The sequence below is a fragment of the Rana temporaria genome, chromosome 3 (assembly GCF_905171775.1).
Source record: "Rana temporaria chromosome 3, aRanTem1.1, whole genome shotgun sequence".
NCBI classification, from domain to species: Eukaryota; Metazoa; Chordata; class Amphibia; order Anura; family Ranidae; genus Rana; species Rana temporaria.
In genome coordinates this window covers 99,382,054-99,403,296 of record NC_053491.1, presented here as the reverse complement: position 1 = coordinate 99,403,296, position 21,243 = coordinate 99,382,054, and the positions used below count along the sequence as shown (strand labels likewise).

The window sequence follows — 21,243 nt, the reverse complement described above, 5'->3', positions numbered from 1 at the left end:
ATTTTCTGGAACTGATTTCCCTGTAGCGCCCCCCCCCCCCCCCCACGAAGTAATTGAAAGATGGCAGGGTGGAGAGGAGGAGATGCTGGCTTCCAGCTGCTGTGGGGGGAGGGAGGAGGAAACGACACTGGATCAGATCTAGTACATCCGCCCCTGTCATCCTTCCTGTCCAGGTTCCCTTTCATTTTGTTTGTCAGTGGCACCACTTAAAGTGGATGTAAACCCACTCTCATCCTTTCTAAACTACTGACATAGTGCTGATCTATAAGGATATAGATTCCTCCTGCATGTGTCCTCACCTGTCAAATGTCTCCCCTCTGTCTGTTATAAGACCTGAAAAACTGCAGATTCTGTGGGTGGGTCTGTTGTCTGGAGCTTGGTGGGTGGAGTCGTGATGTTGGTAGACTCCCCGCCCCCCTCTACACTCCTCTTGTCAACATGCATTTTCTCCTGTGTATTCCTTGCACTAAATTCTGCTATGATCACTAACGTCCAGTTAAAATCCAGAAAAGTCACCACATGACTTCAGAAAAGGGGTGGGAATTAAAAAAAATAATGCCTGTTTCCAAGCTAGTGCATGAGATATGTAAATAACCTGTCACTCACAGCAAGGGGGAAGAGTGGACAAAAGTTTTCTCCATTTGTCTGTTTTATCTAACTGAAAAAAGAGGATTGCTCAGAGCTGGATTAACTCTTTGTGGCAAGACTGGGCACAGATGATAGGAAATCTTATACTCTACATTGTGACAATAAAATAAAATAAAAAATGTGTGTTTACATCCACTTTAAGGTTGTTCCTTCTCTGTGGGCGGTGGGATTGGCAAGGAAGGGACACGATCTGCCTGTCACCTGCCAACAATTGAAGGGTTGCTGATGCCCACTCTATAGCATATTGAAACTGATCTCCAGGCACACTCTAAAATGAACATAAAAAGATCAATATGGGTGATGTATACCCAACTATGATTGACATTGTACTGACCACACATTCTACAAAGGGCAACCTCATCTTGTACACCTAATTGCTTTTACACTACAACTCCCAACTTGCAAAACCTCTATGTTGAAAGGAGTGTTGATTTAGGCGAGGATTGACCTTGGCATATGCTTCATTTGTTATTCGTAGTGGGTCACATGCTGATAGGAGAGATCAGAGGGCTGGGAATGTTTCCCATGGAAGTCACTAAAGGTGATGTGACCGGGCATTAGATTTGCAACATGCAAGAGAATCATGGAAGCCATCACCCAGCTGGTTGCACCCACAGAAAAAGAACCATTATATCTGAACACGTGTGTGGTGATTTCTCAGCACATGCAGTTGACACCATCCATTCCATATGCTGGAAAACGAACTGTAGCCAATACATTTTCATTGTGCCTTGAACTCTGCTTTAACTGGAGGATAGAACGTTAAATTGTGGCATTTTATTGTATGGGAAGATGCTTGTCACTAAATAGGTTATTGATCCAGTAGATGGCAGAATTCCTCATTGACAGCAATACTACTACGCATTATATATCTAACCTGTTTTCCTGTGCACACGGTCCCCTAAAGGCATACCTGTGTCTTTTTCTTGTAGCACTGTAAAATCGATCACTTTGATGCAAATTTTTAATCTTTCACAAAGTTGAAAGTTTTGTATGTGTTTAACCACTTCAGCCCCAGAAGATTTGGCTGCTCAATGACCAGGCCATATTTTGCAATAACTGACAATTGCGTGGTCGTGCAACGCTGTACCCAAACAAAATTGACGCCCCCCCCACACAAATAGAGCTTTCTTTTGGTGGTATTTGATCATCTCTGCAGTTTTAATTTTTTGCCCTATAAACAAAAAAAGAGCGACATTTAAAAAAAAAAAAAAAACACACTCTCTTGTACTTTTTGCTATAATAAATATCCCCCACTTTTTTTTTTTTTTTTTATATATTTTTTTTTTCAAAGGCAACGTTTAGGCCGATATGTACTCTTCTATTTTTGGTGATTAAAAATCGCAACAAGCGTATATCGATTAGTTTGCGCAAAGGTTATCGCATCTACAAAATAGGGGATAGATTTCATGGCATTTTTTTTATTAGAATTAAAAAAAAAAAAATTTATATATATATATATATATATATATATATATATATATATATATATATATATATATATATATATATATATATATATATATATATATATATATATATATATATATAAAAAAATTTACAAGTAATGGCGGTGATCTGTGTATGTTTGTGTTTTTTGTTTTTTTTTATTTATATACAGTACAGACCAAAAGTTTTGACACACCTTCTCATTCAAAGAGTTTTCTTTATTTTCATGACTATGAAAATTGTAGATTCACACTGATGGCATCAAAAAAGTGTGAAACAACTGAAAATATATTTCATATTCTAGGTTCTTCAAAGTAGCCACATTTTGCAGCAGACACATCTCTAGAACTGTTAGAGGAGACTGTGTGAATCAGGCCTTCATGGTAGAATATCTGCAAAAAAAAAAAAATGTAGAAGAATACGTATCGGCCTAAACTGAGGAAAAAAATGTTTTTTGTTTTTTTTATATATTTTTTTTTTTGGGGGATATTTTATTATAGTAAAAAAAAAAAAAAATATATATATATATATATATATATATATATATATATATATATATATATATATATATATATATATATATATTTTTTTTTTTTTTCAAAATTGTCGTTCTATTTTTGTTAGCTCAAAAACTAAAAACTGCAGAGGTGATCAAATGCCACCAAAAGAAAGCTCTATTTGTGGGGAAAATAAGGACGCCAATTTTGTTTGGGAGCCACGTCGCACGACCGCGCAATTGTCAGTTAAAGCGACGCAGTGCCGAATCGCAAAAAGTGCTCTGGTCTTTGACCAGCAATATGGTCCCGGGGGTTAAGTGGTTAATGGCTGTGTGAGTTATTTTTTTAGGGGACAGCAAATATACTCTGTTATACAAGCTGTACACTCACTACTTTACATTGTGTAGATAAGTGTAATTTCTTCAGTGTTGTCACATGAAAAGATATAATAAAATATTTACAAAAAATTTGATTTTGTCAGATGTGTGTGTGTGTGTGTGTGTGTGTGGTGTGTAGAAAATTGCAGCATGGTGTGAACAAGCCCTTCATTTCATAAACAACTTTGAATTCTGAAATGTTGGATGTTGGACAGCTGCTGTGTCTTTGAGTTGTGCCAGGGCAGAAGGCCAGTATAGTGGCATCTTGTATAATCCATGTTTGCAGTCTATAAAATGTGGGCGCATTGCCAAGTTTTTGAGATGGAGAGATTTTATTGCCAACAATTTCATGCAGAAGATCATGTTGATTCCCTGGCTGCACGCTTCGTTATGCCATCTCACCTTCAACAGGTACATGCTTAAAAGATGTTAAAAATGTACCTTTGCACTGTTTAGTTTCCATGCAGGAGAAGAGGCATAATAATGACAGATTTGTGTAAATCCTCGCTGGTATTGGTATTTTCTCTTGTGAATATTCTGCAGCAAGTGTGGGTCAAAAACATATATCAGAAGATCGGCAAAGCGCCCGATCTAAAGCGCTAGTTAATGATGTTTTAGGTGGAATAGTCGGTTAGCATGGGATCACGAAAACAGCTAGCTGTGACTGGCTTATGAATTTGTGGAGCTAAAGCTGCCTGCCTCTTGGCAATATGTTTGCTAAATAAGGCGTAAGAAGAGGGTCGTATAAGGCGAATCGGATAGGCTGAAGCAGTGCTGAGTAATCTGGCCGCGATCCAGGTGGGTTTACTAGGCTGATGTTCCCTGCATTTTATTCATATGGGTAACGGCTGTCATGGCAATAAAACTCCAAGTCATTTGTTTTCAGGGAATGACATCTCCTCTTACAGAAAAGATTGGGCTGTTCACTATTTTGGGCCAACATCAACAATATTCATATCATTATTTATTTTTATTTTTTGTAGCTTTCAGAATTTGTGTGTGTGTGTGTGTGTGTGTGTGTGTGTGTGTGTGTGTGTGTGTGTGTATATATATATATATATATATATATATATATATATATATATATATATATATATATATATATATATATATATATTAATAATATTATATCATATCATATTTTTTTTATTATGTATCTTTTCCTTTCTGCTCCTATCAAAGTGTTCCTTGGCAACTCTTCCACTGTTTGGCTCCTTGTCCTGCTTCTTTGTCCCATTTATGAGCTCTGCTGTATGCAGGTTGCAACTAAGGATGAGCTCCATCGTGTTCGCATAGTACACGTGCAGAGCACGCCAGGAAGTCTGCGCGGCGCTGCGCTAACCACAGCCAGGGAGACGTTTCCCGATCTCTGCAGCTGAGCATCGGGAAATGTCTCCCTGGCTGCGATTAGCACAGCGCCATGCAGACTTCCTGGCGGGCTCTGCACGTGTACTATGCGAACACGCTGGAGCTCATCCTTAGTTGCAAGAGTTTTTTTTTCTTTTTTTTTAAAGAACAGTGTAAAAATAAAAAGTTAAATAAGGATTTATTTTTAACGTGCCCTGTCACTCCGAGCTTGCGTGCAGAAGTGAATGCATACGTGAGTAGCGCCCGCATATAAAAACGGTGTTCAAACCACACGTGTGAGGTATCGCCAAGATCGTCAGAGTGAGAGCAATAATTCTAGTCCTAGACCTCCTCTGTAAGTCAAAACCTGCAACCCGTAGAATTTTTTTTTTTTAACGTCGCCTATGGAGATTTTTAAGGGTAAGTTTGTCACCATTCCACAAGCGGGCACAATTTTGAAGCGTGACATGTTTGGTATCAATTTACTCAGCCTAACATCTTTCACATCTTATCGTTTAAAGGACCCGGGCCTGAAGAGATGGATATCTCGGTTATGGCAGCAGCTGCTGCCGTTACCGAGATATCCCTCTTCAAAAAGAGGACGTATATAGTGGTGCGCGGGTCGTTAAAGCGGAGTTCCACCCAAAAGTGGAACTTCCGCTTAATCCACTCCTCGCCCCCTTACATGCCACATTTGGCATGTCATTTTTTTGGGGGGGGAGTGGGGGCTTCAGGAGGAGTGGGACATCCTGTCCCACTTCCTCCTTCTGTCGAAGGGCCACTAAGGCGATGCGTCATATCGCCTTTTGGCGGCCCCTCCCTGTAGGTGATCGCCTGGGACACGTGACAGGTCCTAGGCGATCGCCTGTCCAATCAGATAGCGAAGCACCGCTCACGCATGCGCAGTAACAATGAGGACGCCGGCCGGAGAGGGGGGGGGGGAGAGAGGAGCAGAGCTCCGGCCGGCGCGTCGCTGGAACGTGGAGCAGGTGAGTGCATGTTTATTAAAAGCCAGCAGCTACACTTTTTGTAGCTGCTGACTTTTAATAAACATAAATGCCTGGAACTCCCCTTTAGTGGTTAAATTTACTTCTGGTTAGGCTTTTAATCTTCATGCTGCTTTTTAACTTTAGCCTAGAAAATTCCACATGTGGCCCCTCTCATCCTTTTGGCTGTCCTTGCTGGCTTCATGTGCTGTTTAATTGTGATATGCAGATTGCATAATCCGACCTCCTGATCCTGACCTTTTACATTTTTAGTAAGATTTGTTTTTGCTTGAGTAAACTTTGACTAAGTCTGGATCCATAAATAATTTGAATTATTAAAACGATGCACACTTTTTTTTTTTTAATCTGAACTTCAGCCAAACTTTTTTGTTTTTCAGTTGTTGGGTAGTATGGTTAGAATTCGTTTTTCCCCCCCCCATCTGTTCATTAAAGCAGAACTTTACTCATAACATCTTGATAAAAAAAGAGTTCTTTAGCAGGATACATACATTCCATGTTAATAATTATGCTACCAAAATTAGGCCCCTTTCACACTGGGGCGTTTTTCAGGTGCTTTGGCGTTAAAAAAAAAAAAAAAGAACCCTATAAAGCGCCTGAAAGAAGCCTCATCTGCAATCCCAATGTGAAAGCCCGAGTGCTTTCAGAGCCCTTTCACACTGCCAGCGCCCGAAAAACGCTGGTAAAGCGCCGCGAATACCCCTTTCACACTGGACGTTTTTCAGGCGCTTTGGCGTTTTAAAAAAAAAGCTCCCGCAAGGGGGCTTTAGGAGGGGCGTATTCAACGCTCCTAAAGCGCTACAAAGAAGCTGCTTGCGGGACTTTTTATGATGCCCTGCCAGCGCAGCGCCTCAGTGTGAAAGCATTTGGGCTTTCACATTGGGATTGCAGATGCAGCTTCTTTCAGGCGCTTTTTTTAACGCTAAAGTGCCTGAAAAACGCCCCAGTGTGAAAGGTGTCTTAGTGTGTACTTTAAATTGCCTGCAACATTGTTCCTGTTTCTTCTTGCTGGAGGCTGCCATTTTGCTGAAGCTCAAAGCCCCAGCAGTAAATCGTAAACCCATCGATTTTACTGTTACTATTACATTCCTGGAATGCTAGAAATGCAAACTGTCACATTTTGATTGTGTCCTCAACCAAACGGTCAAACCATTAAATGGCTGGTGTGCACCATGGCAGTTGCAGATCAAACAGAAGCAGCTTCCTAGGCTGTAAAGGATCGAAGAATTTAATTCTGCTTTTAGACTGTGTCAGCAGATCGGCCTCTACAAACTCAGCAGTGCCTAAAAATGGAGAGCAACTGAGCATGTGCAGAGCAGGGTTGAGGTATTTCTGGATTTTACACAGTATAAGCACTTATTTTTAATGTGGCTATACCTGCAAAAGGGGTCAGCCTGAAGTGATCTAATAGGACTTAATCTTTTGACTAAAGTTCCACTTTAATTAGGGAGTTTCCCCTCTAATGTTAGCCCTGTGACTCGGGGCAGGAAGAGGTATAGGCAGCCGTTATAGCAGTTATCTCACAGTTGTAAATGCAAAGAAAATCCCGTGAGCCACCACTCCCAAATGCTTCTTAAGAATGTGTGAAAAGCTGCTAGCGTGAAACGCCTCTCATAAATGGTGCCGAAAATAGTGATTAAAGAAAAAACGCAGCACTATTAAATGTGGTAAATGCACCACTGTGAAAAAACTGGTATGAGGATATCCAGTTAATATATATATATATATATATATATATATATATATATATATATATATATATATATATATATATATATATATATATATATATATATATATATTTATATATATATATATATATATATATATATATATATATATATAAATATAACAGATAAATAAATCTACAGCACACTAAAGTGCTCTAGTGCCAGAGCATGCATATGAATATAATAATCGTAAACACAAGTGCATAGTAGTGGTATCAAATGTAGTCCTTATCAAAGAAAATGACACGCAAGTCTATATGTGGATATTCCAAAGTGCTTCAGTGCATATATAACAAGTGACAGCGTTCCAGGGAATGATGCTTTTATGCTTTATAAAGTTCATAAGTGTGACACGGCCCAGTGGGTGATCCAGAAAAACATGCCAAGGTGCAATCGCACAGGTGCTCCCCTATGGTAGTGGACGCTCACCTTAGAGCGTGCGACTTTGCACTTGCACTTGCGCGTGCCTGGACTGAGCTTATGAACCACACCTGGGTTCTGCTGATCAATACTGGGTTCCTGGGCTGTCATTTGTCTTCTCGCAGACACCGCTGGACACTGACCTCGTCACACGAAGAGCAACTATAGGGGCGTATACGGGTGGCCCTACATTTGATACCTTTATGATTATTATATTCATATGCATGCTCTGGTATTAGAGCACTTAGTGTGTTTTTGTAGAAATATATTTATCTGTATTTTTATCCATTATTTACTTTGGTGTGTGTGTATGTATGTATGTGTGTGTATGTGTGTGTGTAATATATATATATATATATATATATATATATATTACTGGATATCCTCATACCCGTTATCTCACAGTTGTAGCTCCCCAGCCCCCCCCCCCCCCCCCCCCATCATAGATTATACAATTTTCTTTCCTTTTACCACGGTTTGGCAAACACAGACAGATGGGGGAATCTCTCCCGCAGCACTATTGTATTTTGCCATTGGTGGGGAGCCTTTCCTGCCAGCGGAACACAATGATCACTGCTAGTGGCTATAGTAGCCCCAGCAATGATCACATACAAAAAAAAAATCAGACAGGCTGGTTGTTACTAAAGTCGATGGACTGCTGCCACATGTCATGCACTTGGCATTCTCCTTCAAGGATCCGACACACGGCTACTAATCGGCGGATACCATGGGAATTCATGATTCCAATAGCCGGCTCCATCAGTTAGACTCTCAAAGGATCTTATGTGGCCCATGTCTCCCTTTTTCAGCTGATCATTTGGTATCTTACTGTAACTAGTTGTGGCCAAACCCCATGGCCCTCTAGGGGTTGTGAGTTCTTCCAAGAACAGAAATAGTGGAAGTCTTCCAATATGGACACTTATTCTGCTGACAACTGTCTAAAAGGAGAATCCCCTCCACACTGGATAGATATCTTCTTACGTTCTGTTGTCTACAGGACAGGAAGTAAAGGTAAATCTGCCCAATAGCACACAGATGGGCAAAAATAAAAAAACATGACAACAATGTATCCATTATTTTCTCTAGCCAAAACTAAGTGTATGTTACTCCCAACGTAACAAATCTAGGGGTTTGTGTTTTTATGTTTATTCTGGTAATTCCAGCCTTTTCTGTTTTTTATTTTTAGATTGATGAGGAAATACTTGGTGATCCTGCCTGTTCCCCTTCTATCCCAATTCAAACTGACCATGCCAAGCACATGAGCAGATCTGTGCTGGTGGGTCAGTGTACGTGGCATAGCATACCTGTATCTCCTGTGGTCAATTTGGCTGCCATGCCCCCTGCCCATCTCTTATGTTTTGATTGAACGCGGCTTCTGCCGGAAGCCGCTATCGTTCAACACAACAGCATTTTTTTAATTGCAACTAGTAGGAAAAATTCAAAATTAGGTCACAGGTTAAGCTTAAAGCGGGGGTTCACCCTATCGACGGAAAAAAAATTTTTTTTTTTCTTTTACCTTAAAATCAGGCATTGTAGCGCGAGCTACAGTATGCCTGTCCCGAATTTTTTACCCCCGTACTCACCTTGTAGTCGTCCATCGAAGATACCGGGGAATGGGCGTGCCTATGGAGACGGAGGATGATTGACGGCCGGCTCTGGCGCGTCACGCTTCTCTGGAAATAGCCGAAATAGGCTTGGTCTTCACGACGCGTGCGCATAGCCTGTGCGCAGGCGCCGTGAAGAGCCGAGACCTACTCCGGCTGTCTTCGGGGAGAGTGACGTGCCAGGGCCGGCCGTCAATCATCCTCCCTCTCCATAGGCACGCCCATTCCCCGCGGGAGCCGAAATCTACGATGTCCGAGTACAAGGTGAGTACGGGGTTAAAAAAATCGGGACAGGCATACTGTAGCTCGCGCTACAATGCCTGTCTCGATGGTAAAATGTGTCGGGGGGGGGGGGGGGGGGTGAACTACCGCTTTAATGCATTTGATGCCAGTGACTTTTTTTTTTTTGTGCACATTGTTTAAAACCCCCAAAACATTACCCACTGTTCCAAAAAAAATAAAGGAACACTTAGAAAACACACTAGATCTCAATGGGGTAAAATATCATGCTGGATATCTATACTGATATGGACTGGGTAATGTGTTATGGAAATTAAAAATGATCAACCTACATTCAAAGACACCCTGAAAATACTCATATTTTCTTACTGTTTTTCACTTTTTTTGCATTTGGCTAGGGTCAGTGTCACTACTGGTAGCATGAGACGATGCCTGGACCCTAGAGAGGTTGTACAGGCCGTCCAACTCCTTCAGGATGGCACATCAACACTTGCCATTGCCAAAAGGTTTGCTGTTTACCAGCACAGTGTCAAGAGCATGGAGGAGATTCCAAGAGACAGGCAGTTACTCTAGGAGAGCTCAACAAGGCCATAGAGGGTCTTTAACCCATCAGCAGGACTGGTATCTGCTCCTTTGTGCAAGGAGGAACAGGACAAGTATTGCCAGAGTCCTACAACTTGACCTCCACTGGTGCAATGTCTGACCAAACAATCAGACAGACTTCATGGGGGTAGCCTGAGGGCCCGACGTCCTCTAGTGGGCCCTGTGCTCACTGTCCAGCACCGTGGAGCTCAGTTGGCATTTGCCATTAAACACCAGAATTGACAGGTCTGCCACTGGCGCCCTGTCCTTTTTACAGATAAAAGCAGGTTGACCCTGAGCATATGTGTCCAATGTAAAAAGGGTCTTCAGAAGCTGTGGAGAATGTTTTATGCTGCCTGTAACATCGTTTAGCATAACCGGGTTTGGTGGTGGGTCAGTGATGGTCTGGGGAGGCATTTCCATGGAGGGACGCACAGACCTCTACAGGCTACACAATGGCACCCTGACTGCCATTAGGTATCGGGATGAAATCCTTGGACCCATTGTCAGACCCTACACTGGTGCAGTGGGTTCTGGTGCACAACAATGCTCGGCCTCATGCAAGTATGTAGCCAGTTCCTGGAAGATGAAGGAATCGATACCTTAGCATGACCCCCACGCTTACCTGACCTAAATCCTAAAGAACACCTCTGGGACATTATGTTTCGGTCCATCCGGTGCCGCCAGGTTGCACCTCAGTCTGTTCAGGAGCTCAGAGATGCTCTGGTCCAGATCTGGGAGGAAATACCCCAGGACACCATGTGTCTCATTAGGAGCATGCCCACTGATGTTGTCAGGCATGCATACAAGCACTTGGGGGGCCATACAAACTACTGAGGACCATTTTGAGTTCCTGCAATAAAATTTCAGCAAAATGGACTAGCTTGCTGCATAATTTTTTCGCTTTGATTTTCAGCCCTCTGTAGGTGGATCATTTTCATCTCCATCAAACATGTGACATCCTTTCATTCCCAACACATTACCCAGTCCATATCTGTATAGATATCCAGCATGATATATTTCCTCATTGAGATCTGATGTGTGTTCAAAGTGTTTTTCTTTAATTGTTTTAAACTGGGTATATTTATACTTGGGGGGGGGGGGGGGTCTAAAATATGAGGTATCCTTTTACTCAGCACAACCTCTTAACATGTTAAGCATGTTTGATCCATATTTAGGAAAAGTGAATATTTGCTACTGGGGAGGGGAGCACTATAGCAAACCTGTTGCGTCATAATGCATGTTGCATGCACCAGCATGTTGTGATACCTTTTTTTTTTTTTTAATATATAACACATTACATTGTAAGGAGGCTCCAACTACAATAACAGTACTGTGCAATTAAGATGTTGTTAGATGTTCAACAGTATTGCCTTGCGGGTGACAATCATCAGCATCACAACCAGTTAAAGTGGGGGTTCACCCAAAAAATAATAATTTTAACATTGGATTCAGCCGAGTTGTCAGAATGACAATCGGCTGTTTTTATTTTCCGTACATACCGTATTTTCACCGCCGCTTCCGGGTATGTCTTCTGCGGGACTGGGCGTTCCTAATTAATTGACATGCTTCCGACCGTCGCATACTGCGCGTCACGAGTTGCCGAAAGAAGCCGAACGTCGGTGCGCAGGCGCCGTATAGAGCCGACTCGCAGTCCGGCTTCTTTCGGCAACTTGTGAAACTCTATGCACTAAGGCCCCTTTCACACTTGTACACCTTGTCCTGTGACTTGAGACTGGTAAGTCGCATTACAAGTCCTTCCCCATGATTTTCAACGACGACAACCATTCATATTAGTACGGCTTCAAAGTAGTCCCTGCACTACTTTGGTCTGACTTTGATGCGAGTTGAGGTCCATAGACCTCAAGTCTCCCTGAAATTGCGTCAAAATCGTGGATGCATGGTAGGACTTTGAAGTCGCACAAGTGTGAAAGGGGCCTAGGGTAATACCCGAGTTGCAGCTCACATACACTGTAATGCAGGGCTCGACAAATCCCGGGCGCCAGGTCGCCATGGTGACTAGAAATGGTGTCCTGGCGACTTGGCTTTTTTTTTTTTTGTGAGCTGGCGCCATCTGGTGGTGAGCCGTTGGTATTACAAGTTATTACCACCAGATGTGTGAGCTGGCGCCATCTGGTGGTGGCCGTTGGTATTACAAGTTAAAGTGGAGTTCCACCCATAAATATAACATTACATCAGTAGTTTTAAAAAAAATGTCATTAGTCCTTTACGAATTTTTTTTTTTTTTTTTTTTAGATGCCTTCAAAGTGTTGTTGCTAGGCAGAATAGTTAATCTTCCCACTTCCTGCACCTAGGTGCTTAATGCTTCCTAACCTACACCGCACAGACTCCTGGGAATGTAGTGGGTGTAACTTTCCAGGAGTCTGTGCAATCCCCAGTCTCGAAGAATCATGTGACTTGGACAGCACAGGTGCTGAAACCTGATCTGACACTGCTTGTGCAGCACTGAGCATGTGCGAGATCTGCAAGGCTGAAATCCAGGAAGTCATACAGTCTGACTTCATGATGCCCACACTTAAGATGGCCCCAGTCAATTTCTATTTTATAAAGTGTCTAAATGCTGTAACAACCTAACAAAACGGAGGTTTACAGACTAACTTTACTAGAATACATTAAGCTTGTATATTACAGGGGTATTTATATTTAAAAAGTGAAATTGTGGCCGGAACTCCGCTTTAAGCATTACAAGTTAAACGGCAATTCTAAAGTCATTTTTCACTGCCATCTTCTTCCCTCTAATTGGAACCCCCAAACATTATATATATTTTTTATCCTAACGCCCTAGAGAATAAAATGGCGATCGTTGCAATACTTTGTCATGACGTATTTGCGCAGCGGTCTTACAAGCGCACTTTTTTGGGAAAAAATTACACTTTTTTTTTTAATTAAAAATAAGACAACGGTAAAGTTATCCCCATTTTTTTTTTTTTAATATTCTGAAAGATAATGTTACGCCGAGTAAATTCATAGCCAACATGTCACGCTTCAAAATTGCGTCCGCTCGTGGAATGCTGACAAACTTTTACCCTTTAAAATCTCAATAGGCGACGTTTAAAAAAAATCTACAGGTTGCATGTTTTGAGTTACAGAGGAGGTCTAGGGCTAGAATTATTGCTCTCGCTCTACCAATCGCGGCGATACCTCACATGTGTGGTTTTAACTCAGTTTACATATGCGGGCACTGCTCACGTATGTGTTCGCTTCTGCGCGCAAGCTCGTCGGGACGGTGCGCGTTTTCTGGCTCCTAACTTTTTTAGCTGGCTCCTAGATTCCAAGCAAATTTGTCAAACCCTGCTCTAATGCACAACATGTGTAGTGGTGAATCACTTTGCCTGTTTTATGTTTTTTTGTGATTATATTTTATTTATTTGATTGGACTGCTTTCATACAAAAAAAAATACATTGATGCCAGAGAATGGACCATAAGTAGATTCTGGCTGCTTTGGAGACAACGCTTCCATTATTTTATTCAGTTCTTATAAATCAAGGCCATGAAAGGCGAATGTTTTACAACTACTACTTGTATCTGTCAGGAAATTTTACAATTGTTTGTTCAATGCCTTTAATAGTATAATAAAGTACACAGTCCTTTTGCACTTGCATATCAATGAAAGGAAACTCCATGACCTGCGATACTCACTCACAGCTGTGAGGTTCAGGAGTGTAAAATACTCGGTCAATACTGGACTATAGTTTTATCATTGTAACCCCATTACCTTCCCTAATGGCTTCCTGATACAACTATTGTCTCTGACCAAAGGTGAAGGGTGGGCGTGGTGCTTGGCAGTGGGCTTAAATTCTTGTCACTCGGGCAGCTTCACATGCTTGCCGAGGTGACTGTCATCGGCCTTACACAGGACTAATATGAAGAGTCATTGAAAGTTCCTGATCAGATTGATTGTAAGTGAACAGGAGATGGCAACTTCTATTTTGCAGTGCTTGTATACAGCTCACATTATCCAATTTTCTTTAGATTTACCTTTAACTATGTAGTGCAAATGCCTGCCTGGCTGCATACAAATTGAAGTGTTTAGGTTTGACCTCCTATTATATGGTTTTGGTAAATCCTAAAGGAAAATTGTACAAGAGAATTGTGTAATGTATGGCCAGCCTTAAGGGTCATCAGTCATTTGTGTTTATTTTGTCTTTTAACGGAGCAGTGTTTGTGTGAGTTTGTGTGTGTGTCTGTGTGTGTGTGTGTGTGTGTGTGTGTGTGTGTGTAAAATTGCAGGGCTTGACAAATTTGCTTGGAATCTAGGAGCCAGCTAAAAAAGTTAGGAGCCAGGAACTCGCCCGTCCCGCCGAGCTCGTGTGCGTAGCGCCCGCATATGAAAGCAGTGTTCAAACTACGCGTTGGGTATCAATTGGTAGAGCGAGAGCAATAATTCTAGCCCTAGATCTCCTTTGTAACTCAAAACATGCAACCTGTAGAATTTTATTACATTTTTTAAATGTTGCCTATGGAGATTTTAAAGGGTAAAGGTTTGTCGCCATTCCACGAGCGGACGCAATTTTGAAGCGTGACATGTAGGGTATAAATTTACTCGGCGTAACATTATCTTTCACAATATAAAAAAAAATTGGGCCAACGTTACACTTTTTTTTTTTTATTATAAAATAAGACAAACCGTATTTTTTTTCCAAAAAATGTGCGCTAATATGGTGTGACAGTATTACAATGACCGCCATTTTATTCTATAGGGTGTTAGATAATAAATATATAGGCCCAGATCCACGAAGAATTTACGGCGGCGTATCTATTGATACGCCGCGTAAGTTCTACGATGCGCCGGCGTATCTTTGTTTTGTATTCACAAAACAAGATACGCCTGAATGTGGGCTAGATCCGACTGACGTACGTCTTGGTACGCCGTCGGATCATAGGTGCATATTTACGCTGGCCGCTAGGTGGCGCTTCCGTTGATTTCCGCGTAGAGTGTGCAAATTAGCTAGATACGCCGATTCTCAGAACGTACGTCCGCCCGGCGCATTTTTTTACGTTGTTTGCTAAGGCTTTTTCCGGCGTATAGTTACCCCTGCTCTATGAGGCGTACGCAATGTTAAGTATGGACGTCGGCCAGCGTCGAATTTTCCGTCATTTGCGTAAAACTTTCGCGAATAGGGCTTTGCGTAAATTACGTTCACGTCGTCTAGGCATTGAGCGGGCGTAATTTAATTTGAAAAATTGGAAAATTCGACCGGATACTGAGCATGCGTGCGCATGCGCCGTTCGAAAAAATCGTCATTTACGTGGGGTCATGCTTAGTTTACATAAAACACGCCCCTCTGTTCCTGATTTGATTTAGGCGCGCTTACGCGGCACATTTACACTACGCTGCCGTAACGTTAGACGCAAGTGCTTTGTGAATACAGCACTTGCCTCCCAAAGTTGCGGCGGCGTAGCGTAACTACGATACGCTACGCCCGCTTAATTTTACGCCTATCTACGTGGATCTGGCCCATAATGTTTGGGGGTTCTAAGTACATTTTTTTTTGCTAGAAAATTATTACTTAATTACTTTAAAAAATAAATTAAATAAAAATAAAAGCTATTTAAACCAGCCACCCCACACTCGCCTCTAGGCAAAAGGCGCCAGATGATGGCTGTAAACAGTGCTTTAAGTGGGCCAAAAGAGGTGCCGGTACTCTATTAGGCGCCGGTGCTCCCCCCCCCCCCCCCCCCCCAATACTGAACATGAAAATATATATATTTTACAAACCCTCTCTTGGACGAAACCTAACATTTGATTTTGCTGCTAAAATTACATAAACCAGCTGATGATGTCAGAAACTAAAAAAAAAGATTAAAATGGGCACAAAGCATGACAAGGGACAGACACCACAGAAAATAGATAGACGTATAGAATATACATATCAGTCTGTGAGCAGCCATAGCAACAAAACATCACTCACCATTAGTACAGAATCTGTACTTCAGATCCAAAGCAAAGTCCGATGACTGATTTTTCACTTTGCTGCACCGTCCTAGGAGTGCCAGTCACCCGCTCACATCCACCACGCCGCACTGATCGCTCCTCACAGGCGTGCGGAAAGGACGTCATCTAACGTGAGGTCAACTCCCTGCCTGCGCCTGCACGTACGGCTCAAGCCGTACTCTGCACACGGCCCGCCCCCCTCCACTAGCTGATGGCCGGGCCAGCCAATGACTATTATGGAGGAGACGGTGCGCGATGTAATTCGCCCAGCGGCCAGCCACTACAATGCTGTAGCTAGCTCTCCGCCCGGGGGCCGGATTAAAAGGTCCGTCGGGGCCGTATCATCATATTCCTGGCCTGGGGCTGCGTTCCGGCAGTGGCGTAGCTTGGGTTGTCAGCGCCCGGGGCAAGGCAAGAAATTTGCGCCCCCTCCAACCTGCGGGCTTTCCACTACACACTGACCACTAACCCACACACTGACCACTATCCTGCACACCACTACACTGCACCCTGACCCACCTGACATCTACACTAACCCACCTCACCCCGGCTTTCTGCACTACTCACATTACACTGCCCCACCTGACACCAACACTGACTATTACACTGACTGACACACATACACTGACCCCCGACACCTACCTGACACATACACTGACCCACCGACCTCACACCTACACTGAAATATGCAAAATGAGGTACAGCGCTAAATGAATAAATAATTGAATGTCAATAGGTGTAATTTGAAAAATTGGTGGAAAGGAAAACTAATGCAGAGTCATATTAAATTCATATGATTCTAAATAATTTTCAATTGGATGAAATTAAGACATAAAAATTAGTGAAGGAGGAAAACTATTGCAGAATCCTAATCACATAAAATTGATATATCTGGGCAAGATACTAATAACAAACAAATGAGATTAAAAAAATATCAACAAGTGAAAAAAAACAGTAAGAAAGGAAAACTATTGCAGAATCTCAATCTCATAAAGCTCATGTAGGTCTATGCAAAATGAAAATAAAGGAATTATGAGTGGTGAAAAATTCAGCAGGTGAAAAAATGGTGAAAAAAGAGACAACTAATGCAGAGTCCCAACCACAATGAATTTCATAAGAGTCTATGCAATGCTTTGCATCCAAATGAGTGAAAAATAGCATATAAGTGACACAAATCTTCACACCAGCCACCGGGCAAATAGCCCGACACCCAATTGAGAAGCACTAAGTAGCCTGCTTACCAGGAGACATTGACTGTCACACAGCCTCACCAAGTATAGGGAATTTAACGGTCTCCCCAAGACTCAAGTGCTATCCGGAAACAGCGAAGTGTAATTGAGGTGTTACTCGCGGACATGGAAGGTAAAAAATATTCTCATGGTGCAGTATGTTAACTCAAATACATTTAATATAAGAATTATTGCCCTTACAAGAGCGATGTTGGTATATCAGCAATCACATATGTGGTCATGTAAGGAGCTGTGGCATCTCTGTTAACTTCTCTCTGCTCCCTATTGTCAATCCACCGTCTGGAAAGGAAAAACGCGATGTCACCAGGGCTCCACCCGCCATCGCGTTTTTCCTTTCCAGACGGTGGATTGACGATAGGGAGTAGAGAGAAGTTAACATAGATGCCACAGCTCCTTACATGACCACATATGTGATTGCTGTTTCGCTGCTATACCAACATAGCTCTTGTAAGGACAATAATTCTTATATTAAATGTATTTGAGTTAACATACTGCACCATGAGAATATTTTTTACCTTCCATGTCCGCAAGTAACACTTCAATTACATGGCAAAAGCCCCCCCCTCAGGAATCTGATTAATGATTTACTGAGCTTCATGTACCCCTCAGGGCTTTAAGCATCATGTAAGGGGTTAAATGATGAATCCTGCTAGGTATTTGGCATGTCGAATGCCCTGAGGGATGAATTGTATAGCATAGCAGGAATAATAATTTAACCCCTTACATGCTGAAATATAATGCATTCCTCAGGGCTTTCAGCATGTACGGGGTTAAATGATTAATCCTGCTATGCTATACAATTCATCCCTCAGGGCATTCGACATGCCAAATACCTAGCAGGATTCATCATTTAACCCCTTACATGATGCTTAAAGCCCTGAGGGGTACATGAAGCTCAATAAATCGTTAATCTGATTCCTGAGGGAGGGGGCTTTTGGCATGTAACGGTCTCGGTCTTTACTGTGGCATGACGTGTCTCTCCTCTCCCTAACTGCTGCTGACCTGTTGTCCATTGACTCGAGTTCCACTTCTCGCCGGTCACAGATGAAGACTCATTTCCAGATCCGGTCAGGGAGAGAAGATGGTGGCGGCTTACAGAAGCGCGGGCGCCGGGGGGGGGGGGTGTCCTTCGCGCATGCGCCGCCCACGTTCAAGGATTGGCCAGCCGCGGCAGCACATGACCACAATCGACCAATCGCAGGGCGCAACATGGTGACCGAGCCAGTGATACAGTACATCAAATTCAACACGGACCATGATAAGTGACATATTAACGGTGCAGGAATTCACCCCCCCCCCCCCCCCCCCCCCCCCCCACGTACTGGGCGCACGGAGAGGTGCTGGTACTCTCCAGGGCCATTTTTGGAAGTGGCGGTACTGAGTACCGCTGCGTTCCGGCCCAGTTAAAGCACTGGCTGTAAACACTTTCTTCTCTTCTCCACTTTGGGAAGGAGATAAGCAGGAAGTACTATTAGCATTGCTGGTTTTCTTCTTGTCATACCAACGGCCACCACAAGATGGAGCCAGATCACAGAAGGAAGCATAGGCCTGCAGAGGGCCGCAAAACCGTGGCCTCAATTTCCAGCCGGCCCGACACGATCGCGCGGCAGGGGGGGCGCATGGAGCCACAGGATACCCCAGCTGTGCCATGTCAGGTCGCTAATTCTAGTCGCAGTTGCGACCTGGCGCTCGGGGTTTGTCGAACTGTGTAATATTATAATTATACAGGATTTATATAGCACCAACAGTTTACGCAGCGCTTTACAATACAATTTGATACAGGAAGAATCGGAGGGCCCTGATCGTTGGACCTTACCGTCTAGGAGGGAGGGTCAAGTTCTACAAAGGGTAATAACTGTGGGGGATGAGCTGATGAAGAAAATAAAAGTGCAGTTATTAGGTGGAAGCAGGGTAGGCTTCTCAGAAGAGAAAAGATTTCAGGGATTGTCTAAAAGTAGATAGATTTGCAGATAGTCTGACAGATTGGGGCAGAGTATTCCAGAGGATGGGAGAGGCTCGGGAGAAGTCCTGGAATGTGTGTGTGTGTGTGTGTGTGTGTGTGTGTGTCCTCTTTTTTTAGATCAGGGGCTTTGTGGGGGCTAAACCATCACATTCAGAACTTGTTTTTCTTTACACTGAAGATGGTTCTTAATGACTTTGGGGGTATTGTCCTGCTGCAGAATTTGGGGCCAATCGCACACCTCTCTGATGGTAGGACATGATGGATAAGTATCTGCCTTTAGTTTTCAGCATTGAGGACACCATTGATCCTGACCAAAACTCCAACTCCATTTGCAGAAATGCAGCCCCAAACTTGCAAGTAACCTCCACCATGCTTCACTGTTATCTCCAGACACTCATTACTCTACCAGTCTCCAGCCCTTCGGCAAACAAATTGCCTCCTGCTACAGCCAAATATTTTTACAATTTTTGACTCCTCAGTTCCCCGGTTCCTATATTTTTGCACATAGGGCTTGGAAACGAGGCTAAAAACATAGAAACTGGGTGCATAAAAATGGCAGCAGGTGCTCTGGACTGACAATTTAACCACTTGGAGCCCCGGCCATTGTAAAATGCCGGCCACAAGGTGGCTCTACAATGCCGGGAGGACGCCTATTGACTTCCTGCCACGTCACTGAGGTGCATGCCTGAGGAAGAGACAGGCATGTCTCGAACGCGCGCACCCTCCCGCGCCCGGAAGTGAGGTCAGAACTGCAGCACACCGTGGAAACTAGCTCCCTTCTCTAAGGTTCCGAGAGCGTTTGGTCCCCACCGCCGCTGCCGCCTGTGGCAAGGACTCAGCTATTGTCCTTGCACGAGTGACGACTGCTCCCACCGGGATCCCCGCGGATGATAATCTATGTTGACATGCCTGATTTAATACTCGGTTTGTGAGTGTGTTTTTTTACACATTATTGTTTTACATAATAAATGCTCACCTGCTACTCTTAGAAGGCGCCGCTTTTCTTTCTTTCGTTACCCATCAACACTGACTGTGTTGATGGGGAAATGGAGCAATTTGTATCGTCTATAACCTGCCTTACTTACAGTAATTTAGTCTATGCTCTAGGCAAAAAATTAAAATCAAAAGATATGACCTACCTAATAAACTGCTACATTTTGACTTTGAGAAATCCAAAAACAATATGCTTGTGCTTGCCCTGTGTTCCTGTCATGTGATATCACTGATTGTGCCTCGTGGCCTCCTAAGCATTTTTTTTTTTCAGTCTTCATTCTTGGCTGCATGTGAAAAGTAACTCCACATACCGTACATCTATTTGGTGAGAACTACATTTTGGGCACCCTGGAAGACTCATTGTGTGTTGATTAATATTAGAAGTCTACGCCGTTTTACATAGGTGGACTGTTCATGGTTTCACAGAAGGAAGCTTAGGCCGCAAAACCACAACCTCAATTACCGGCCGGCGTGGGCCCGCCGCAATCGCGTGGCGGAGGAGGTGGGGGCACACAGAGACACGGGATCCTGTGTCTCCGTGCGCAGGCAGCGGGCCCCCGGCTTTGCGGCCTTCTGCAGGCCTTCTGTGATCTGGCGCCATCTTGTGGTGGCCGGTTGGCATCACAAGTAAAACAGTTCTAGCAGTTCTAATGTGTTTTTTCACTTACATCTCCTTCTCCAAACATTATGTATATTTTTTTTATTCTAACACCCTAGAGAATAAAATGGCGGTCCTTGCAATATTTTCTTTCACACCGTATTTGCGCAGCGGTCTTGCAAGCGGACTTTTTTGGGGAAAAATATTTTTTTTTAATATAAAAAATAAGACAACAGTAAAGTTAGCCCAATTTTTATTTTTTTTTGTATTGTGAAAGATAATGTTACACTGAGTAATTTGATACCCAACATGTCATGCTTCAAAGTCGCTCGTGGAATGGAGACAAACTTTTACCCTTTAAAGTCTCCATAGGCGACGTTTAAAAAAATTCTACAGGTTGCATGTTTTGAGTTAGAGGAGGTCTAGGGCTAGAATTATTGCGCTCGCTTTAACGATCGCGGCGATACCTCACATGTGTGGTTTGAATACCGTTTACATATGCGGGCGCTACTCACATATGTGTTTGCTTCTGCGCGTGAGCTTGGTCGGACGGGGCGCTTTTTCTGGCTCCTAACTTTTTTAGC

The 21,243-nt window shown here is 43.0% G+C and overlaps 1 protein-coding gene across 7 annotated transcripts in view; it reads left to right on the top strand.

The window, feature by feature from the left end:
- The window catches only part of HERC1 (HECT and RLD domain containing E3 ubiquitin protein ligase family member 1), a 232,131-nt gene that overhangs the window by 28,214 nt on the left and 182,674 nt on the right, over nt 1-21,243 (top strand). The gene's annotated exons all lie outside the window — the stretch shown is intronic.